Source organism: Muscardinus avellanarius (genome assembly GCF_963383645.1).
Source record: "Muscardinus avellanarius genome assembly, chromosome: X".
Taxonomy (NCBI): Eukaryota; Metazoa; Chordata; class Mammalia; order Rodentia; family Gliridae; genus Muscardinus; species Muscardinus avellanarius.
The window spans coordinates 80,027,781-80,051,992 of NC_137792.1; positions in this window are offsets into that span (position 1 = coordinate 80,027,781).

Consider the following 24,212-nt stretch of genomic DNA (forward strand, 5'->3'; position numbering starts at 1 on the left):
AGATGATATAATGATAGTAAATGTTTATGCTCCAAATGTGAATGCAACCACATTTATAAAACAAACCCTTCGAGACATCAGATCTCAAATAGACCAAAATACAATAATTCTGGAAGACTTTAATACACCTCTAACACCACTGGATTGATATTCAAGGCAAAAGATGAATAAAGACTCTTTAAAACTAAAGAAAACTATAAACCAAATGGACCTAATAGACATATATAGAATATTTCATCCAAAAACTACAGTATACACATTCTTCTCAGCAGCCCATGGAATCTTCTCCAAAATAGATCACATCCTGGGACAAAAAGAAAGCATCAGCAAATTCAAAAGATGTAATGTAATTCATTTAATTCATTTAATCTTTTCAGACAATAATGGAATTAAAGTCGAAATCAACAACATGAAACTCAAAAGAAATTATGCAAATACATGGAGACTGAATGATACACTCTTGAATGATGAACTGGTAAGAGCAGAGATAAGGAAAGAAATAAAGAAATTTTTGGAAATAAATGAAAACAGAGACACAACTTACAAAAATCTATGGGACACTATGAAGGCAGTATTAAGAGAAAAGTTTATAGCATTGAGTGCCCACATAAGAAGGACTCAAAATCACCAAGTTCAGATCGTATTGGCACAACACAAGGAGCTAGAAAGACTGCAACAGTCCAATCCCAAAGCCAGCAGAAGACAGAAAATTATTAAAATTCAAGCAGAAATAAATGAAATAAAGAAGAAAAAACAATTCAAATAATCAACAAAACAAAAAGCTGGTTCTTTGAAAAGGTTGATAGAATTGATAAAACCCTGGCCAAACTAACCAAAAGAAAAAGAGAATCAATGCAAACTACTAAAATAAGAAATGAAAAAGGAGACATCAACACAGATAGTGAAGAAATTCAAAGGATTATCAGAAACTACTTTAAAAATTTATACTCCAATAGACAAGAAAACATGGAAGATATCGATAGATTCCCAAACACAGTTATCCTACTTAAACTGAACCAAGAGGACATAGCAAGCCTAAACCAACCAATAGCAATCAGTGAAATCAAAATTGTGATAAAAATATTCCATCAAAGAAAATCCCAGGCCCACATGGGTTTCCAGTTGAATTCTACAAAACCTTCAGTAAAGAACTAATACCAATACTGCATAACTTATTCCAGGAAATTGAAAGAGATGGAACTCTCCCAAATTCCTTCTATGAGGCCAGTATCACATTAATCCGCATACCAAATAAATATACCTCAAGAAAAGAAAATTACAGACCAATATCCTTAATGAACATAGATGCTAAAATTCTAAACAAAATATTAGCCATATGCATTCAAAACCATATCAAAAGAATAATACAACACGACCAAGTTGGTTTCATCCCGGAAAAACAAGGCTGGTTCAACATACACAAATCAATACATGACATTCACCACATAAATAGAATCAAGAACAAAAACCACATCATCATTTCAATAGATGCTGAAAAAGCTTTTTACAAAATCCAACACACATTCATGTTAAAAAACACTACAGAAAATTGGAATAAAAGGAACATGCCTCAACATCATTAAGGCAATATACAAAGCCAAAGCCAGCATTATACTGAATGGGGAAAAACAGCAAGAATTTCCCCTAAAATCGGGAACAAGACAAGGATGCCCACTATCACCACTCCTCTTCAATATAGTCCTAGAGGCTCTTGCCACAGCAATCAGACAAGAGAAGGAAAATCAAAGGAATTCACATAGGAAGAGAGGAATTAAATTTATCCTTACTCGCAGATGTCATGATCCTTTATCTGGAAGACCCAAAGAACTCAATCAAAAGACTTTTGGAACTAATCAACAAATTCAGCTAAGTTGCAGGATACAAAATCAACCTAAAGAAATCAGTGGCTTTTCTTTACACCAACAATGAATCCACAATGAAAGAAATAATGCAATCAATTCCATTCACTATAACCTCAAAACCAATAAAATACCTAGGAATAAACCTAACCAAGGATGTAAAACACCTCTACAACAAAAACTATAAAACATTTAAGAAAGAAATTGAAGAAGACCTTGGAAGATGAAAAGACCTCCCATGCTCACGGATAGGCAAAATAAATATCATCAAAATGGCCATGCTGCCAAAAATGATTTATAGATTCAATGCAATTCCCATTAAAATATCAACGACATTCTTCACAGACCTAGAAAAAGCAATTATGAACTTTATATGGAGAAAGAAAAGACCCAGAATAGCCAAAGCAATTCTCAGCAATAAGAATCACGCAGGAGGCATCAAAATACCAGACTTCAAACTATACTGTAGATCAGTAATTGTAAAAAAAATCATGGTATGGCACAATAACAGGAAAATTGACCAGTGGAACAGAATAGAAGATACAGAAACAAATTCACACACCTACACTCAATTAATCTTTGACAAAGGGGCCAAACTCATACACTGGAGAAAAGACATCCTTTTTAAAAAAATGGGTTTGGGAAAACTGGCTATCCATTTGTAGAAAGATGGAACTAAATCCTTACCTCTCACCATGCACAATAATCAATTTGAGATGAATCAAAGATGTAGAAATTAGACTAGAGACTGAAGTTATTAGAGGGGAACACAGGCTCAACACTACAACATATAGGAACAGGCAGTAACTTTCTCAACAAAACCTCCAAAGCTCAGGAAATTAAAGCAAGAATAAACAAGTGGGATAGCATCAAACTAAAAAGCCTCTTCTCTTCAAAGGGAACCATCAAGAACCTAAAGAGGAAGCCTACAGAATGGGAGAAGATCTTTACCAGTCACCACTCCAATAGGGAGCTAATATCCAGAATTTACAAAGAGCTCAAAAGACTCTACACTAGCAAAACAAACAACCCGATGAAGAAATGGGCAAACAAATTGAATAGACACTTTACAAAAGAAGAGATACAAATGACCAATAGATTCATAAAAAGATGTTCTTCATCATTAGCCATCAGGGAGATGCAAATCAAAACTATTCTGAGATTTCATATAACCCCAGTCAGATTGGCAAGCATAAAGAAATCAAACAACAACAAATGCTGGTGAGGATGTGGGGAAAGAGGAACTCTTTTACATTATTGGTGGGAGTGCAAAATAGTTCAGCCACTATGGAGATCTGTGTGGAGATTTCTTAGAAAACTGGGAATAGATCCACCATATGATCCAGCTGTACCACTCCTGGGTATTTTTCCAAAGGGGTTGAAAACAACTACAGCAACATATGCATACCTATGTTCATAGCAGCACAATTTGTAATAGCCAAAATATGGAAACAACCTACGTCCCCATAAATAGATGAATGGTTTGCAAAATTATCTGAAATACACACAATGGAATTCTATTCAGCTGTAAAGAACAAAATCATATCATGCGTAAGAAGATGGAAAGTGCTGGAAAGCATTATATTAAGTGAGATCAGCCAAACACAGAAAGAGAAGGGACATATGTTTCCTCTAATATAACCAAACGAGTGAGCATTGGGGACACCTGAGGGACTCCAGATAATGGAAGGGAAATCTCAGCAACGCTTGAATGGAAAGCTAAGAGAGGAAGGAGGCTGAACTTGATTAACGAGGGGCTACTTTCAAATAGGTGTAAAAGTATGAATATAGCAAGGTTAGCCTGGGTATTAATTGTCAGAATGGGAGAAGGGAAAACGGGCGAGGAAAGGGCACCAAATACAGAGTAAATGTATAACGTTTACTTTCAATAAAAATATATTTAAAAATACAGACAAATATGCCATGTCTCAGAAATGTTGTATAAAATATAATAAATATTCCTCTAATATTGAGTATTTAAGTTGCTTTTATTTTTTATTATTATAGAAAACAACTATGAATTAGCCTGGTGTGGTGGCACATACTTGTAATCCTAGTATTTGGGAGACTGAGACAAGGAAGATTCCATGTTCATAGCCAGTCTCAGCTACTTAGTGATGACGTTTGCAACTTATTGAGACCCTGTCTTAACATAAAGAATAAAAATATGGCTGAGAGTATAGCTTAGAGGTAGAATGCCACTGAGTTCAATTCCCAGTATCACAATAAATTAATTAATTAAACTCTAATAAACATCTTGATGCTTAAATTTATAAGCAAATTTCTCATTATTTTCTCAGGGTAAATTCCTAAAAGTGGAACTATGCAATTAATAAATATTGTTTTTAAAACAAAAAACTAGCCAGGCATGGTGGCACATGCTTATAATCCCAGAATTTGGGAGGCTGAGACAGGAAGATCACAGCAAACAGCCTCAGCTACTACTTAGTGAGGCCCTTTGCAACTCAGTGAGACCCTGTTTCAAAATAAAGAATAAAAAATAGTACTGGGGATGTAGCTTAGAGGTAGGATGCCCCTGGGTTTCATCCCCAGTACTGAAAAAAAAAAAACCCTTAATGCTGAGGTTTCTAATCTCTTTGTGTTTGCAGACCTCTCTGATAATCTTATGTAAATGTTCATTTAGAAAATATTATAATTACATTGGTTCCTTCCCATAAAAATTAATATAAAATATTGATATAAAGTTATTACTGATACTCATAAAAACATTCAAAGAAAGTAAAAAAAACTTAATTCTGCTGAAATGGAAATTTTAATAAGGATATGTTACAAATTATAGCTTAAATTTTAGACAGCAACATATGTTATTTGAAATAACTAAATGATATAACTATACCCCAATCCTATTCAATTTTGAAGCAGAATCATACTAAGTTGCTGAGAGCCTTGCTAAGTTGCTGAGAGAAATCACAAACCTGTGATCCTTCTGTCTCTGCCTCCCAAGTACTAGAATTACATGTGTATGCCACCACATATGGCTTAATACAACATTTTACGGCTATAAATTATAAAACTCTTAAATTCAAAATTATGGATTGTGACAGAAAGTATTAGATTCATATACCTTTGCCAAATGAGAGTAAATTTGTGGCAAAGTGCCTCAGAATTTTTCTATATTTTTTAAGTTAAAATTATGTCTCAGTATGTTCTTTGTTCTTAAATGAAGAAAGCCATTCTTTGTCAGAATTTCCATTGTTGATGATGTACATTTTAGCAAATGTGTGTTCAAAAGTCAATGAATCAATTTTGGAATCACTTGAGCAAAAATAAACTTAAAGAATTCTATAAAGCTTTTAGGTATAAACAAATATTTACCAGCAGAAAAATTGTCCACATTTTAACTATCTTGGCTCTAGACAGCTAGAGTTTCTCTGAGGTTATGAAGTGTGTATAATCACTGCATTTCAATCTCTTCCAGAATACCAGCTTAGTCAAAGTAATATTTTTAAAGTCTTCTACATTTTCTGTGACAAACATAATACTGATAATGCTGACTGTTTTTGTTGTTGTTGTTGTTGTTGTTGCTGTTGTTGTTGGTTTTTTTTTTTGGTGATACTGGGGTTTCTGAAAACCTTCTAGCTCTAGCCTACACTCCCAAACTTATTTCGTATTTTTATTTGGAAACAGGGTCTCTTAAGCCAGTGAGGCTGGCTTCGAACCAGCATGATCCTCCTGTCGCTACTTCCCAAGCGCAGGGATTATAAGTGTGCACCAGCATGCTTAGGGGTGCTGACTGGTTTTGAATCAAAATATTGTTTTAATTAACAATACTGACAAGCCCCTAGCCAACCTAACCAAAAAAATCAGAGAAACATTGCCAATTATTAAAATCAGAAATGAAAAAGGAGACATCAACACAAACAGTAGGGAATTTCAGAGGATTCAGAAACTATTTTTAAAAATTATTCCAAAAAACCCTGAAATATTTAGAAGAAATCAACAGATTTCTAAACATGCAACCTACCTAAATTGAATCGAGAGGATATAGAAAAACCTAAACTGACCAATAACAAACAAAGAAATAGAAACAGCAAGAAAATTTCTGTCATCAAAGAAGTGCCCAGGTCAGGATGGTTCTCCAGCTGAATTCTACAAAACTTTTAGAGAAGAACTAAAGCCAATACTTCACAAGTTGTTCTGTGAAATCTAAATAGATGGAATTCTTTCAAACTCCTTTTATGAGGCTTATTACATTAATACTAAAACCAAATACAGATAACTTAGGAAAATTACAGACGAATATCATTAATGAACATAGATGAAAAATGTACATATAATCACATATATGATTAATCATTATGATTTATCATTATATAATCACATATACTCACATATATGTACTATTCTGTACATGTTATATATTTTTTCAGTATTTTATTTTGAAAATTTTGTAAAACTAATTTCTGTAAATTATGTTCACTACAGGGGCAAAATGGGAAATCAATACTAGTTAATAACAGGACATATTAGAATGTTTTGAGTTTTCATATAGCTTGTTTCAAATAAAAGTTTAAAATGAAAAATATATTTTTCATATCTGCATAAGTCTAAGATAGAAAATAAAAAATAAAACAATGTATTAAATTGTATAATTTGGTCTCATTTTCATTACCAAATATGTCACACAAAGCTATATCACATTTTGCTTATATCAAAGATTTTTCTATGAATGCTTGACGTTAAAAATGTGTATAAATGCCGGGCATGCATGGTGGTGCACGCTTGTAATCCCTGTGCTTGGGAGGCGAAGACAGGGGGATCACGCAGGTTAGAAGCCAGCCGCACTGGCTTAAGAGACCCTGATTCCAAATAAAAAAGTATAAAAATAGGTCTGGGAGTGCAGCCCGGAGGTAGAAGGGTTTCCAGGAACCCCAGTACCACCTTCCCATGCTTGACTTTGATATGTTTAAGTACATTATGTCATTTAGAGAGTTTCCCTCTTCCCCCTTCCCATACGCTCAGTTAGGTCACCTTATTTGTTCATTTATATAATCTCCTTCTTCATCTAGAGTCCCTCCTGTTACCCATTTCTCCCTAGCTTTTGCATATTAGGGAAAGCATCCAAATTCTTATTTTTTGTGACCTATTAATCTCACTTAGTATAATGTCCTCCAGTCCCATCCATTTCCCTGTAAATGATATAATGTGTTTTTTTATGGCTGAGTAAAATTCCATTGTGTACATATCCCACAGTTTCATAATCCATTCATCTGTTCATGGACATCCTGGCTGGTTTCATACTTTGGCAATGGTGAATTGTGCAGCCATGAACATTGATATGCATGCATTTGTTTGGTAGTTTGATTTCCTTTCTTTTGGGTAGACACCCAGAAGTGGTATTGCTGGATCAAATGGTAAGTGTGTTCCCATTCTTCTTCATATTCTCTAAAGTACTTGTACTTATTTGCAATCCCATCAACAATGTTTGAGTTCCCACTTCTCCACATCCTTGACAGCATTTGCTGTTGTTTGTTTTTTGAATGATTGCCATTCTAATTGGAGTTAGGTGAAATCTAAGTGTAGTTTTGATTTGCATCTCTCTGATTGTCAGTGATGTTGAGCATTTTTTCAAGCATTTATTGGCCATTTTAATTTTTTTACGTGAAGTGTTTAAGTCACTTGCCCATTTTTTGGTTGGGTTATATTTTTTCTTAGCGCTGAGTTTCTTGAGTTCTCTGTATATTTTAGATATTAGTCCTCTACTTAAGGAGTAGGAAGCAAAAATCTTCTCCCATTCTGTTGGCTCTTGACTGAGGTTCTTGACAGTTTCCTTTGACATACAGAAGCTCTTCAGTTTAATGCAATCCCATGTATTGATTCGCCTTTTAGTTTTTTGTGCCTTGGGGTCTTGTTGAGAAAGATTTTACCTGTGCCTATGAGTTGCAGTGTTGGACCTATGCCCTAGTCAAGGAGCCTCAAGGTCTCTGGACTAATTTCTAAGATTTGATCCATCTTGAATTGACTCTTGTGCTGGGTGAGAAAGTGGGACTCATTATTTTGAGAATTCTTCATACTGTTTTTCAAAGTTTTTGCAGGAATTTGCAATTCCATCAACAATGTACTACATTTCCCACTTATCCCCATCCTCAACAGCATTTGTTGTTTGTGTTTTAAATGATTGCCATTCTAATTGGAGTTAGGTAAAATATCAGGCTAATTTTTCATTTGCATTTCTTTGATTTCTAAAGATGTTGAACATTTTTGGTACATTTAGTGGCCCTGTGACTTTCTTCTTTTATGAAGTTTTTATTTAATTCATATGTGAGTTTTTTTCCTTTTAACAAATTTTTTATTGAACATAAATAGTATACATTTAAACTATATTTGGTGCCCTCTCCTCCCTGCCCCTGTTTTCCCTTCCCCCATCCCACCAATGGTTGTCCAGGTTAACCATGTCATATTCATAATTTTACAAATATTCAGATATAGACCCTCATTAATCAGAATCAGCCTTCCTCCTCTCCTATTTTTCCATTCAAACTTTGCTGATATTTTTGCTCCATTATCTGGAGTCCCACTGGTATCCTCTGTGTTTTCTAGTTTGGGCATATTAGAGGAAACATAAGTACTTTCTCCTTCTGTGCTTGGCTGATCTCACTTAACATAATGTTCTCCAGGGCTTTCCATCTTCTTGCAAATGATATTTTTTTCTTCTTTATGGCTGAATAGAATTCCATTGTGTATATTTCCCAAAGTTTTGCTATCTATTCATCTGTTGATGGAGATCTGGGTTGGGTCCATATTTTGGCTATTACAAACTGTGCTACTATGAACATAGGTATGCCTATGTTGCTGTATTTCTCTGAATTCAACCCCTTTGGAAAGATACCCAGGAGTGGTATAGCTGGATCATATGGTGGATTTATTCCCACCTTTCTTAGGAATCTCCACACAGATCGCCAAAGTGGCTGAACTAGTTTGCATTCCCACCAACAGTGTAAAAGAGTTTCACTTTCCCCACATCCTCGCCAGCATTTGTTGTTATTTGATCTCTTTATGCTTGCCACTCTTACTGTGGTTAGATGGATGGAATCTCAGTGTAGTTTTGATTTGCATCTCCCTGATGGCCAGTGATGTAGAACATCTTTTCATGTATCTATTGGCCCTTTGTATCTCTTCTTTTGTGAAGTGTCTATTTAGTTTATTTGCCCATTTCTTGATTGGGTTGTTTGTTTTGCTAGTGTAGAGACTTTTGAGCTCTTTGTATATTCTGGATATTAGCCCCCTATCTGAATGGTAGCTGGTAAAAATCTTTTCCCATTCTGTAGGCTTCCTCTTTAGGTCATTGATAGTTTCCTTTGATGAGAAGAAACTTTTTAGTTTGATGTTATCCCACTTGTTTATTCTTGCTTTAATTTCCTGAGCTTTGGAGGTTTTGTTGAGAAAGTTACTGCCTGTGCCAATATGTTGTAGTGTTGAACCTATGCTCTCTTCTACTAACTTCACAGTCTCAGGTCTAATTTATAAGTCTTTGATCCATCTTGAGTTGATTCCTGTGTTTGGTGAGATATAGGGTTTTAGATTCATCTTTTCACAAATGGTTAGCCAGTTCTCCCAGCACCACTTGTTGAAAAGGCTGTCTTTTATCCAGTGTATGTGTTTGGCCCTTTGTCAAAGATTAATTGACTAAAGATGTGTGGGTTTTTTTCTGTATCTTCTATTCTAATCCACTGGCCAGTATATCTGTTATTGTGCCAGTAGCATGCTGTTTTTACTACTATTGCTCTATAGTATAGTTTGAAGTCTGAGATTGTGATGCCTCCTGCATATTTCTTATTGTTGAGAATTGCTTTAGCTATTCTGGGTCTTTTCTTTCTCCATATAAAGTTCATAATTGATTTTTGTAGGTCTCTGAAAATTTCACTGGTATTTTAATGGGAATTGCATTGAATCTATAGATCAGTTTTGGCAGAATGGCCATTTTTATCATATTTATTCTGCCTATCCATGAGCATGGGAGATCTTTCCGTCTTCCAAGGTCTTCTTTAATTTCTTTCTTTAATGTTTTATAGTTTTTTGTTGTAGAGGTCTTTTCCATCTTTGGTTACTTTATTCCTAGGTATTTTATTGGTTTTGAGGTTATTGTGAATGGAATTGTTTTCTTTGTTTCTTTCATTGTGTATTCGTTGTTGGCATAAAGAAAAGCCACTGATTTCTTTAGGTTGGTTTTGTATCCTGCGACTTTGCTGAATTTGTCAATCAGCTCCAGAAGTCTTTTGGTAGAGTCCTTTGGGTCTTCCAGATAAAGGATCATGTCATCTGCGAATAAGGATAATTTTAATTCCTCTCTTCCTATGTGAATTCCTTTGATTTACTTCTCTTGTCTTATTGCTAAAGCAAGAGTCTCAAGGACTATAATGAAAAGGAGTGGTGATAGTGGGCATCCTTGTCTTGTTCCTGACTTTAGCAGAAATTCTTGCAGTTTTTCCCCTTTCAATATAATGCTGGCTTTGGGTTTCCAGTATATTGCCTTAATGATGTTGAAGTATGTTCCTTCTATCCCAATTTTCTGCAGTGTATTTAACATAAAAGGGTTTTGGATTTTGTCGAATGTTTTTCAACATCTATTGCTATGATGATGTGGTTTTTGTTCTTGGTTCTATTTATGTGGTGAATAACATGTATTGATTTGTGTATGTTGAACCAGCCTTGTTTTTCTGGGATGAAACTGACTTGGTCATGATGTATTATTCTCTTGATATAGTTTTGAATGCATATAGCTAGTATTTTGTTTATGTTCATTAAGGATATTGGTCTGTAGTTTTCCTTTCTTGAGGTATCTTTATTTGGTTTGGGGATTAACATGATACTGGTCTCATAGAAGGAATTTGGGAGAGTTCCATCTCTTTCAATTTCCCAGAACATGTTATGAAGTATTGGTATTAGTTGTTCACTGAAGGTTTCGTAGAATTCAGCTGGGAACCCATGTGGGCCTGGGCTTTTCTTTGGTGGAAGAATTTTTATTGCCGTTTCTTTTTCTTTGGTTGCTATTGGTTGGTTTAGGCTTGCTATATCCTCTTGGCTGAGTGTAGGAAGGTTAACTGTGCTTAGAAATCTATCAATTTCTTCCAGGTTTTCAAGTCTATTGGAGTATAAATTTTTAAAGTAGTTTCTGATAATCTTTTGAATTTCTTCACTATCTATGGTGATATCTCCTTTTTCATTTCTAATTTTGATAATTTGAGTTGATTCTCTTTTTCTTTTGGTTAGGTTGGTCAGGGGTTTATCAATTCTATTAATCTTTTCAAAGAACCAACTTTTTTTATTGATTCTTTGAATTGTTTTTTGTTCTCTATTTCTTTTATTTCTTCTCTAATTTTAATGATTTCTTGCCTTCTTCTGGCTTTGGGAATAGATTGTTGCAGAATTTCTAGATCCTTGAGTTGTGTCATTAGGTTCTTTACTTGGTGATTCTCTGTCCTTCTTATGTGGGCACTCAATGCAATAAACTTTCCTCTTAATACTTCCTTCATGGTGTCCCATAAATTTTGGTAGGTTGTGTCTCTGTTTGCATTTGTTTCCATAAATTTATTTTACCCTAATTTCTGCTCTTACCCATTCATCATTCAATAGTGTATCATTCAATCTCCATTAATTTGAATACTTTCTTTCGAGTTTTCTGTTGTTGATTTCTACTTTTATTCCATTGTGGTCTGAAAAGATGCAAGGAATTATATTACATCTTTTGAATTTGCTGGCATTTTCTTTGTTTCCCAGGATGTGGTCTGTTTTGGAGAAGGTTCCATGGGCTGCTGAGAAGAATGTGTATTCTGTAGTTCCTTGTTGAAATAATCTGAAAATGTCTATTAGGTCCATTTGGTTTATGGTTTCCTTTAGTTCTAAAGTGTCTTTACTCATCTTTTGCCTTGAAGATCAATCCAGTGGTGTGAGAGGTATATTAAAGTCTCCCAGAATTATTGTATTTGGGTCTACTTGAGATCTTATGTCCAGAAGGGTTTGTTTTACAAATGTGGTTGCACCCATATTTGGGGCATAAGTATTTACTATCAATATATCTTCTTGGTGTATTTTTTCTTTTAATAAAAGGAAGTGCCCTGATTTGTCTCTTTTGATGTGTTTTAGTTTAAAGTCTCTTTTGTTGGATATCAGGGTTGCTACCCCTGCTCTTTTTTGGTCACCATTGGCATGGTATATCTTTTTCCATCTTTTCAATTTCGGTTTGTGAATGTCTTTGGCTGTAAGGTGAGTTTTTTGCAGACAGCATATATTTGGATTATGTTTCCTCATCCACATTGCCAGTCTATGTCTTTTGATTGGTGAGTTAAGTCCTTTTAAGTTAAGAGATATTATTGAAATATGATTTTTGTTTTCTGCCATTTTGTGTTCTGTCTACTTTTGGGTGGTTTGATCTTTCTTCTTTACTTAAATGGCCCACTTCTTAACTTCCTCTCTTCTCTGGTTCTGAAGACTGCTTCTTTTTTCTTCCTTATGTTTTATTTCTTTAAGAATTTTTTCTAGTGTTGGCTTTGAATTCATGTATTTTTTAAGATTCTGTTTATCCTGAGAGACTTTGGTTTCACCATTGATCTTGAATAGTAGTTTTGCTGGATAAATAAGCTTTGGTTGGAAGTTATTTTTTTTCCCAGGGTCTGAATCACATCGTACCAGTCTCTCCTAGCATTCATGACCTGGGTTGTATAGTCTGAGGTGATTCTTATTGTTTTGCCTCTATATGTCACCCCTCCTTTTGTTCTCACTGCTTTTAAGATTCCTTCCTTGGCCTCTATTTTGGTCATTTTGGTTATTATCTGGCATGGGATGGTGAGTTTTTTTTTTTTTTATGTGAGTTTTTTGATTGGGTCGGTTTCTTAGTAGTAGCCTTGAAGTCTAATTTGTCTGATAAAATAGTTGCCACATTTGCTTTTCTTCAAGTTCCTTTGCATATATTACATTGCTTCAGGTCTTCACCTTTAGTTTATTAGTATCTTTACTTGTAAATATGTTTATTGCAGAATGCATATAGATGGATTGTAGTTTTTGATTCATCTTAAAAAGTTATGTCTCTTTTTAGCATAACAGGAAACAACAGGATTTTAATTTTGAAAGTTTTTTCTGTTGAACATTTGAGTCATTTTATTTTTTATTTTTTTTTTAATTTTTATTGGTGCATTATATTCATACATCATATTGGGGTAAAAAAAAAACTTGTTTGTACAGACATGTACACATCACTAATTTAGCCCCTACCCAATTCCCACCCCATTCCCTCCCCATCCCTCCCTCCCTTGCTCGGCTTAGTGGTTGACTTAGATAGGTTTAACCACATTGTGTGTTTTAGAGATTTTCCCCTTCCCCCCTCCTTTCTCCTCCTTTAGGTTGTCTTGTTTGCTCCTCCATAGGATTTCCTTTTTCATCTAGAGTTCCTCCTATGAACCATTTCTTACTAACTTTCACATATTAGGGAAAGCATCTGATTTCTTATTTTTTGAGACTGACTAATCTCACTTAGAATAATGTCCTCCAGTTACATCCATTTCCCTGAAAATTATGTAATTGAGTGTTTTTTTGATAGCTGAGTAAAATTTCATTGTGTACATATTCCAAAGTATTGTAATCCATTCATATGTTAATGGACATCTTGGCTGATTCCATAGTTTGGCTATGGTGAATTGTGAAGCTATGAACATAGATACACATGCATTAGTTTGGTAGTTTGGTTTCTTTTATTTTGGGTAGATACCCAGAAGTGGTATTGCTGGATCAAATGGTAGATTTGTTCCCATTCTTCTGAGGATTCTCCATACTTTTTTCCAAAGTGGTTGCACTAATTTGAAATCCCACCAACAATCTTTTAGAGTTCCCACCAGAATGATTGTCATTCTAATTGGAGTTAGGTGAAATCTCAGGGTAGTTTTGATTTGCATCTCTCTGATTGCCAGTGATGTTGAGCATTTTTTCATGAATTTATTTGCTGTTTGAATTTCTTCTTTTGTGAAAATTTTCTATACAGCAAAACTATCTATCAGATTAGATGGGGAAATAAGAAACTTCCATGACAAACAGAAACTGAAGGAATTTATGTCTTCAAAACCAGCGATAAAGAAAATATTCAAGGAGATTAACTGCAAAGAAGAAATAGGTAATGCACGCCAGAACCAAAGAAACAAGTTTTCCTATCCAGCAGACAACTAAGCAAAGAAGAATAAACAGTATCTCAAACAGAAATAAAATCTTAACATGTTAGGAATTAAAAATTATCTCTCTATAATTACACTGAATGTAAATGGCCTCAACTCCCCAATAAAAAGACATAAAGTGGCAATATGTATTAAAAACCAGAATCCATCCATCTGCTGCTTACAAGAAACACACCTTACAAGTAAAGATAGGAACAAACTCAAGGTAAAGGGCTGGAGCAAGGTAATTCATGCTAATGGTACTCGAAGACAAACAGGAGTAGCAACTATGATATCAGACAAGTTAGACTTCAAACCCAAACTTATTAGAAGAGACAAAGAAGGTCATATTTTACTGGTAAAAGTAATAATCCAACAAGAGGAAATAACCATAATCAACATCTATGCCCCAAACATAGGTGTAGCTACTTTCATAAATCAAACTCTTTGTGACATGAAGTCACACATAAATCCCAACACAATACTACTGGGAGGCTTCAACCCACCTCTCACAACACTAGACCAATCTTCCAGACAAAGGGTCAGTAAAGATGCCTCAGAACTAGAGAACACCATTAACCAAATGGACTTCTTGGACATATATAGAATATTTTACCCAACTACAGCAGAGTTTACATTTTTCTCAGCTGCTCACAGAACCTTCTCCAAAATAGATCACATCCTGGGACACAAAATGAGCACTAGCAAATTTTAAAAATGTTACATACTTCCCTGTGTCATTTCAGACCATGATGGAATGAAACTAGAAATCAACTATAAGAAGACCCAGAGAAACAACATAAACATGTGGAGACTGAACACCACACATCTGAATGAAGAATGGATCATAGAAGATGTAAGAGGTGAAATTAAGAAATTTCTAGAAACAAATGAAAATAAAGATACAACATATCAAAACCCCTGGGACACTTTAAAAGCAGTATTAAGAGGAAAATTTATAGCACTGAGTGCTCACATAAGAAAAACAGACAATCTTCAAATATATAACCTAATGAAACACCTCAAAACCCTTGAAAAGCAGGAACAATTGAATCCCAAAGCCAGCAGAAGATGAAGTTATTAAAATTAGAGCAGAAATTAATGAAATAGAGAATAAAAAACCAGAAAATCAACAAAACCAAAAGCTAGTTTCTTGAAAAAATTAACAAGGTAGACAAACCACTAGCCAACCTAACTAAAAAAAATAGAATCAACCCAAATTATGAAGATAAGTGATGAAAAAAGAGAAATTACTACTGACAGTGTAGAAATCCAGAGGATTATCAGAGACTACTTTGAAAAACTATACTCCACAAAATGGAAAATCTGGAGGAAATCGACAACTTTCTAGATAAATACAACTTATGTCTTTTTATTGGGGAGTTAAGGCCATTTTTATTCATCATAATTATTGAAAGATTATTTTTAATTTCTAATATTTTGAATTTTGATTTCTGTTTGAGATAATGTTTTTTATTATTTGCATATTTGTGTCATAGGAATTATAGTTTCTCTGACGCTGGCATTTTTTTTTGTAATTAATCTTTTTGAATATTTTCTAGAGTGATGATTTGGAAGACATAAATTCTTTCAGCTTCTATTTGCATGAAAGATTTTATACTTCCCTCTCAATTTGTAGAGATATTTTTGCTGGTTAAATATTTTTGGCTGAAAGTTTTCTTTTAGAGTTTGAAATATGTTTATCAAGGCACTTATTGCTTTTATGAGTTGTTTTGGGAAGTCTTAAGTGATTATAATGTGTTTGTCTCTAAATGTGAATTGGTCTTCTGATTTGTCACCTTTAAGATTCCTTGGTCTCTGAGTCAGTCAGTTTGACTATTATTTGGCCTGGTGAATATTTTCTCTGATCTTGTCTAAAGGGCATTCTATATATTTTAGGTACCTGTGTGTCAACCTCTTTTTTATATTTGAAAAATATTTTGATATTACTTACTTAAAAAGATCATTGATCCCTTTGGGTTTTGCTTCTATTCTATATTATGCCTATTATTTTTAGGTTAGCTATTTTAATATTGGCCCATATCTCTTCAATGTCAAATTTCTCCTGTCGAATTGTTTTGTTTTTAATTCTATAAAAAAGCTTTTATTTTGAGGAGTCTTCTTTTTTTTGAGTGGTCTTCTTTTTCCTTGTGGCCTAGCTTTCTGTTTATAGTTTATATATGATTCAATGATGGCATAATTCACTTCCTTTAAGGCTTCTTTATAATTCCTGTATAGGGTGCCAGATTCTTTATTTATCCCTTTAGTTTATTCAGGTTCTTTCTGAATTTTTTTCAAAAGTCCTGTATTATTTCTACTGTTAATGTTTCAAATTGTCCTACTGACAAACTCTGCAATTTTGTGTTGGTGGGTCCTGTTATTGTGGAGTTACAGAAGCTCATTATTTTCTTGCTATTTTTCTTCACATAATTTTCAGTTTCTTAAGTTTATATCTTTGTTGCTTATAAGAGCTTTCTCTCAGTCTGTTATGTTTCTTATGTCTATTTTGTCTTTCTTAATAGATAATTTTCAGCAGGTATGCCTTAAAATTGAATAGCTTCTATTGTATTGTTATTTTCTGTTTTTGTTGTTTATTTATCACCCTTTGATGCTAACCTTGAATAATGTCTCTACTATCATCCCACTGTTGATATACCTGTAGATTGTCAATACTGTGTTACGTTTACTCTCGAGTTCCTTCTAACCACGGCAATGGTGGGATTGATAAATTTCATGTGTAATGATGTGATGTTCTGTCTCCTTTATAGGGAGTGGACTCAGAGGTTTAAGCAGAACAGTTTGTAACCTATGTGGTTTTAAACCTCACTGTGTTAGTTCTTGGCATTTTCTTCTGTCAGCTATGGTTAGTTTATCCTTAGTGTTTGGCAGTCCTTTCCAGCAGTTTAATTATTTGTTCCAATCTCAGCAGCAGAGAGTGTCCACTTCTCCACATCCTTGTCAGCATTTGTTGTTGTTTGTGTTTATAATGATTGCCATTTTAGTTGGAATTAGGTGAAATCTCAGAGTAATTTTGATTTGCATCTCTCTGTCAATGATGTTGAGCATTTATTATGAATCTTAATTTCTTCTTTTATGAAGTTTCTATTTAATTCACTTGTCAAATATTGATTGGGCTATTTGCTTTCTTAATGCTTTGTTTTTTGAGTTCTCTGTATATTGTAGATATTAGTCATCTATCAGAGGATTAGGTGGCAATAATCTCCTCCCATTCTGTTTGCTCTTAATTGAGGTTCTTGACATTTTTCTTTGCTGTACAGAAACTCTTCAGTTTAATGCAATCCCATATATTTATTCACCTTTTAGTTTCTTGTGCATTTGGGGTCTTGTTGAGAAAGTTTTTGTCTGTGCCAATGTGTTGCAGTGTTGGACCTATGCCCTCTTCAAGGAGCCTCAAGATTTCTGGTATAATTTCTAAGACTTTGATCCACCCTGAATTGACTTTTGTGCAGGATGAGGTAGTGGGAATTATTTTTCTTTATCTGCATATGTGTAACCAGTTTTGCCAACACCATTTGTTGAACAGGCTTTTTTCCAGTGTATGTTTTTGAACAATTTGTCAAAAATTAATTGGCTGTAAGTGTGTGGATTTGTTTCTGAGTCTTCTATTCTGCTCCATTCCTCCTTGTATCTGTTTTGTGCCAGTACCATGCTGTTTTTTTATTACTATGGCTTTATAGTATAGTTTAAAATCAGGTATTGTAATTTGTCCTGCATGGTTTTTGTTGCTGAGAACTACTTTGACTATTCTGGGTTTTTTTTGTTTGTTTGTTTTGTTTTGTTTTTCTAAACAAATTTGAAGAATTATTTTTCTATGTCTGTGAACAATGATCTTGTTAATTTAATGGGTATTGCATTGAATCTCTAGCTCACTTTTGGAAGTATGGCCAGTTTGATAATATTCTGCCAATCCATGAACATAGAATATCTTCCCATCTTCTAATGTCTTCTTTGATTTCTTTTTTCCAAGTTTTATAAATTTTTTTGTGGAGGTATTTTACCTACTTGGCTATGTTTATTCCTAAGTGTGTTTTTCTTGGAAATTCTGTGTAGAAGTGTTTTCTAGATTTTTTTTTCAGTAGATTTATGGTTGGTATACAGAAAAGCTTCCAAATTTTTAAGATCGATTTTGTATCCAAACACTTTGCTGAATTTGTTCATAAATTCTATACGCCTTTTGATTCAATGCATTGGGTCTTCTAAGTACACTATGAAATTTTACTCAGTCATAAGAAAACCCCAATTTTGTCATTTACAGGAAAATGGATGGAAGTGGAAGACATTCTGTTTAGTGAGATTAGTCAGTCAAAAAGAAAAAAGAAACAAGAAATCAGATGCTATTCCTAATATGTGAATGCTAGGAAGAAAATGGGTCATAGAGGGAAATCTAGATAAAGAAGGAGGTTCTATAGATGAGCAAATAAGGCAACCTAACTGAGGGAATGGGAGGGGGTTAGAGGGAAATTCTCTAATGCACATGATGTACTTTATAAAAGCATGATAATATCAGTCACCAAGCCAAATATCAGAAGGAAGAAAGGGAAAGGAATAGATGAAAACTGGGTAAGGACTAATAGGGTGATATGTGCTCATATGTTTCCGACATCTTGCATCCCATTAAAATGTATTATACAATGCACCAATACAAATAAAAAATATTTAGTAGGCATTATTTTCTAGCACCCTGGAACTTTTTCCTATACTTCTAAAATCGTAGTGAGTGTGAGATTTTAGGTGCTTTCTATACCTGTAGAGAGATTGATGCTCAGTTCTCTACCAGTCACAATCTCTAGTAAGTATAATGGCTGTTTAGTTTATTTATTAATTTGTTCACTTATATTCTTTCATGTAATCAAGAAATATTAAAGATTTAGGCACTATGTTAGGCACTGGAAATTAAATGGTTAAAAAAACTGATATTGCCTTTGCATTTGAAGTTAGATGATAATTAGGTATGGTTTCTCTCAATGTAAGATATTATTATGGCTAGTTCTTTATATAGGCAAAGCTATTCATATCATTTCTGTAAAATAATTTAAATCATACTAGAGACATGCTTTATTTTAATGAAGAGGTAGAAATTTATGAAAAAACTACAAGAAAGTATTATTAATGATAAACTTTTCTTACACAGTGAATTACTTTTTGAATAAGCAACTTTGGAAAATGTTAACATCAATAAGTTTTTTTGGATTCAGTACATTTAGAAAAGAAAATTGACTAGATTGTGTTAGAAAAAATAAACCACACCTTTCTTCTCAATAAAACTCTGAAATAAACACATTTTTATTTAAAGATGAGCACAGAGACTGGTGTTTTTCAAGTCATTCAGTCTTTAAACAGATCAAGATCACTAAAAACAATTGATATTCAAAGAGTAAATGTTAAAGCAAAGATATTATTTAATGCAGAGCTTATAGTAATGTATGTGTAACAACACATTAATAATAGTTTTATAGCATATCAACATATCACTTTTAATAGATGCCCTTTTCAAAAGACCACTTAACTCTGACCATTTAATAATCCATTCTTTGTCTTTGCTTTTGAAAGATTATTGGCATTTGCCCTTCTTATTTCTGTAAGCAGTGTCATAAAGCTTAATTTTAATTACAAGGTTCAGCAGCTCAGAAAATTTGAAACATTTCATTCTTCTTGTGATAAAAATAAATATATAATTTTTTTCTAATAGGGAAAGAAATAGTAATGGTTTAATGTTCATAATTGCCATAATTGTTTAGTACCATTATGTCTTTTTAAAGAGGTGTTTCTGGCTATATGATATTGGTAAAATAGATGTTGATATAAAGTATATTTTGTGAGTCTTGGATAATTTTTATAATATTTTATCATTTTAATTAGTATCAAAATATGAATTGCATCTATTAAACCACAATACACAGTTCAAGCATCATCTGACTTTTTGCTTTATTATATATGAATCATTTTAATCAATTTCATTATCTTGACATACTATTTATTTTTTAGTACAAATGAAAAAACTCTTTAAGAAATGAGAAATTCAAATTAAAGTTGAACACCATTTATATTACTTCTTTATGACTGCTAAAACTAACTATTACAGAGTTGGTAGCTCAAAACAGCACATTTTATACTTTTGGAGACCATGATTGCAAAAACTTTTTCACTGGGATGAAATGAAGATTTTGGCTGGTCCTGTTTCATTCAAGTGCTCTCAGGAAGAATTTATTTCTTGCCTCTTGCTGCTTCTGATGACTTGCAGCATTTCAAGGCTGGTAGCCAATCTCCACCTCCATAACCATTTTGTTTTCTTTTCCATGTGTCAACATTTCCTCTCTCTCTTATAAAAATATAGAAGTGGGAAGAGAAAAAAATGAAGGCTTGATTAAGAAAACAGTTCAAATAATGCTATATCCATATATGAAGGTATCACTATGAATCTCAAAAACATACACAGGGAATGGGATCAGGAGGTAGAGTGGGTTAGGATCTGGGTGGAATAACACCAAGTTCTGTGGCCATGTATGTTTGTATAATATTGAACCTCACTATGATGTGTAATTGCAATGCACCAATAAAATTATGTTTTAAAAATGTGTGTGGTTACATATAGGACCTATCTAGGTAATCCAGAATGGTCACTCCATCTCAGGATTCTTAAGTTAACCACATAGACTAATTTGATTTTTCCATGTTATGTAATATTCACAGGTTACAGGGATTTGGACTCCATCTTTTTAGAATTTTTGACTCTATTATTAACATGCTAGGACACATTTTGACTTCTGTTTGTCAAAAATACTTCTTTCTTTTTTGATCCTTTTCTGTGTGAAAAGAAATTTAGAATTTATATTTTATGATTACATCAATATAAGATGTATATACATATATTCATTGATATCATGGATGTATATACATTATTATATTTATTTATCTTCTGAATTTAAAATGAATGAAACAAAACATTTTTGTGGATGGGAATGGTGGTGCATCCCAGTTCTTAGGAGGCTGAGATTAAAATTTTTCAGGTTTCAGACCTGAATCAGTACGTAATGAGGCCCTGTATAAAAATCACAATAAAAAGGGCAGGGGTTTTACCTCAAAGGTTGAATACACCCAGATTTAGTTGAATTATCAGTATCAAAAAATTAAAAAAAACACACATTTCTGTAAACTCCTGAACGTATTATAGATACTGTGCCTAATGCAAATGTCAGGCAACATGCGTAGGTTTCTTAATTGTTTCCTAATTTGAGAATTTTCAAAACTCACTAGATTTTTATTACTGTTCAGATAAGTGTTTTATTTTGTAAGCTCTATAATTTTTCTGTCATGGGACATGGATAAAAGAAAAATATATATTAATTTCTATTTTGTTCAAACCTTACTGAAGCAAAAGTAATGTACAAGATCTTTTAAAATATGATGAAAAGGCAGATTCAAAATGGTGATTGTGGGATGCAGAATGTCTTAGTAGCTGAAACAAATAAAATTCAACTACCAAGAAGGCAACATCTGGACAAACAAAAATAAATAAAGCTCATGAACCAAAACAAAAACAAAAACCATGGCTGATTAAATCTAATACCCTGAACTATGAGATCCACTGCAAAAAGCCTGAGTGAGTTAATAACCTGGTGCAGCCACAGCCTGGCCACCAGTGCAATCTTGGGCTGCTGGCCCAACCTGAGAGTGCCAGCTCTGGCCGACACCAGCACTGCAGCTGCAAGAAATCAATAAAAATAATCTAAGAACTTGAAGTGCAGTAATCAGCCACAGAGCTCCAACATCTTAAGCAACTTGTATCATGCTTCAAGAACACAGAAAAAGATACAAAAGTTGGTGTGCCTACCAGTAGCAGCACCCGGAGTGGCACAGTATGCCTTCCAAAGACCTGGCAGCAGGACAGCCAGGTAACCGCTTGTGTTACTTGGTATTCAGAGGAAGACTGCCCAGTGTAGCCACAGGAACCCAGCAGGATAAGGCCAGACAGCCCATACTGGAGGTAGTCCAGTTAGAACCTCCAGAGACATAGAAAAGGTACTCAAGGCATGGTATTTCAACAGGGTAACAGGGGGTTGCTGCAAGACTATACTGGATATCCTTTGCTGGTGTGTTGCCCTGACATCCAAACACAAAGCTGTGAGAGACAATAGAGGGACTCAAATACACATAGAGTGAATTCAAAAGCTAACGATAGGTTATGGAACAAATGAGAGACATTGAAATATACTCCAGAATATACCAAAGTCAACAAATATACAGATATTATAAAACCCTGGCCTGATATATGTAAATTAGTAGGAATGTTTTTTTTTTCTTTTTTGTTTTGTTTTGTTTGTCTCTTACACTGTCACTAGTTTTTATTTGTTTTTATTTTTTGCTGTACTTTTCTCTTTCTTATTCCTTTTTTGCTTTTGTTTTTGTCTTTATAATTGTTAGCTTTATAACTTGTTTTATTACTTTATTCATATTTTTGTACCTTCCCCCATTCCTATTATAAGCTTTTTTACTCTAGCCTATCTACTCTCTTCTCTCAAAACTTTTCTTTTTTCCCTTACTGTATATCCTTGTTTTATATAAAGGTATTTTATATCTCCATACTTAAATACTCTATGAACTACAAGAGTCCTACTATCTAACCTTCTCTCATTCTCAACCAGATACTAACTTATTATACTTAAATTCTTACTCAATTTAATAATATCCAATTCCTGTACTCATCACCCCACCTCCTCCTCTCTTACTGAACCCTCAACATTGAACAAAGCACTGCTTATCTGCTGACAGCTCTAAATTGATACTACTAATATTGGATCAGACAGAATACCACCAAAGGAGAAGATTCCAATACATCAGAAAAACAAGCCTGAGAACTCTAAAAATATGAGAACTAGGAACAGTGAAGAAATAATAGAAATCTCAACTACTGACCTACAAGAAATGCAAGAAGGAGAAATCCGAGTCCTGATTTAAATATGATAAAAAGCCTCACAGCAAGTGTACAGAAAATAAGAGGAAATGGGGACATTAAGAAAGAATCAGAAAGAGGCCTGGAGTGAAATGAAAGAGTCAATAAATGAAAAGAAGACAGCAACAGAAATCAATTTTGGAAGATTAGATGAAATGGAAAATAGAATATCACTATTAGACGACAGTTCATTCAAAACAAAAAGCACAGTCAACAGCATACAGAAGTCATTACAGCGACAAAACCTAAACATCTACCAACTACAGGACAACATGAAATATACTAACTTATGGATAAAAGGCATTGAAGAAGAGATAGAGCTACAAATCAAGGGCATTTGTAATCTCTTCAGAGAAATAATTTCAGAGAATTTTTCAAACATGGAAAGAGACTTGGACAGATACGTTCAGAAACAGAGAGAACACTGTTAAGACAAGATCAAAAAAGGACCTTTCCACACCGTGTAATAATCAAAATGACATGAAGGAAAAGGATAGAATGTTAAAAGCAGTATGAATAAAAGAAATGGTGATATATAGGTGCAAAATAATAAAAAAAATCCCAGACTTTACAACCCAATTCATGAATGCCAGGAGAGACTGGTATGATGTTATCAAGACCCTGAAAGAAAAAAAAAACTTCCAATGAGAACTGCTATATCAAGCAAAATTATTATTCAAAATTGATGGAGAAACTAAATTGCTTCAAGATAAGCAGATTCTCAAACAAATTATGAATACAAACCCAACACTAGAGAAATACTTTAAAAAATAAACCATAACAAAGAGAAAAAGAGGCAAATTTCAGAACAAGAGAAGAAATGAAGTTGATAAGTGGGATAAGTAAACAAGAAAAGGCATTATAACAAACAGAAGATAGAACACAAAATGACAGAAAGCAGACATTATATTTTGAAAACAACCCTGAACATCAAATAATTTAACTCACCAATAAAAGACATAAACTGGCAAAGTGGGTTAAAAAACATAATCCAAATACATGTTTCTTGCAGGAAAATCACCTTAGAGCCAAAGACATCCATAGACTGAAAGTGAAAAAATGGAAAAATATATATCATGCTAATGGAGACCCAAAACAGGCAGGGGTAGACATACTGATATTCAACAAAACAGACTTGAAGCTAAAACACATCAGAATAGATAAAGCAGGACACTTCCTTTTATTAAAAGGAACAATCCACCAAGAATATATAATAGTAAATTT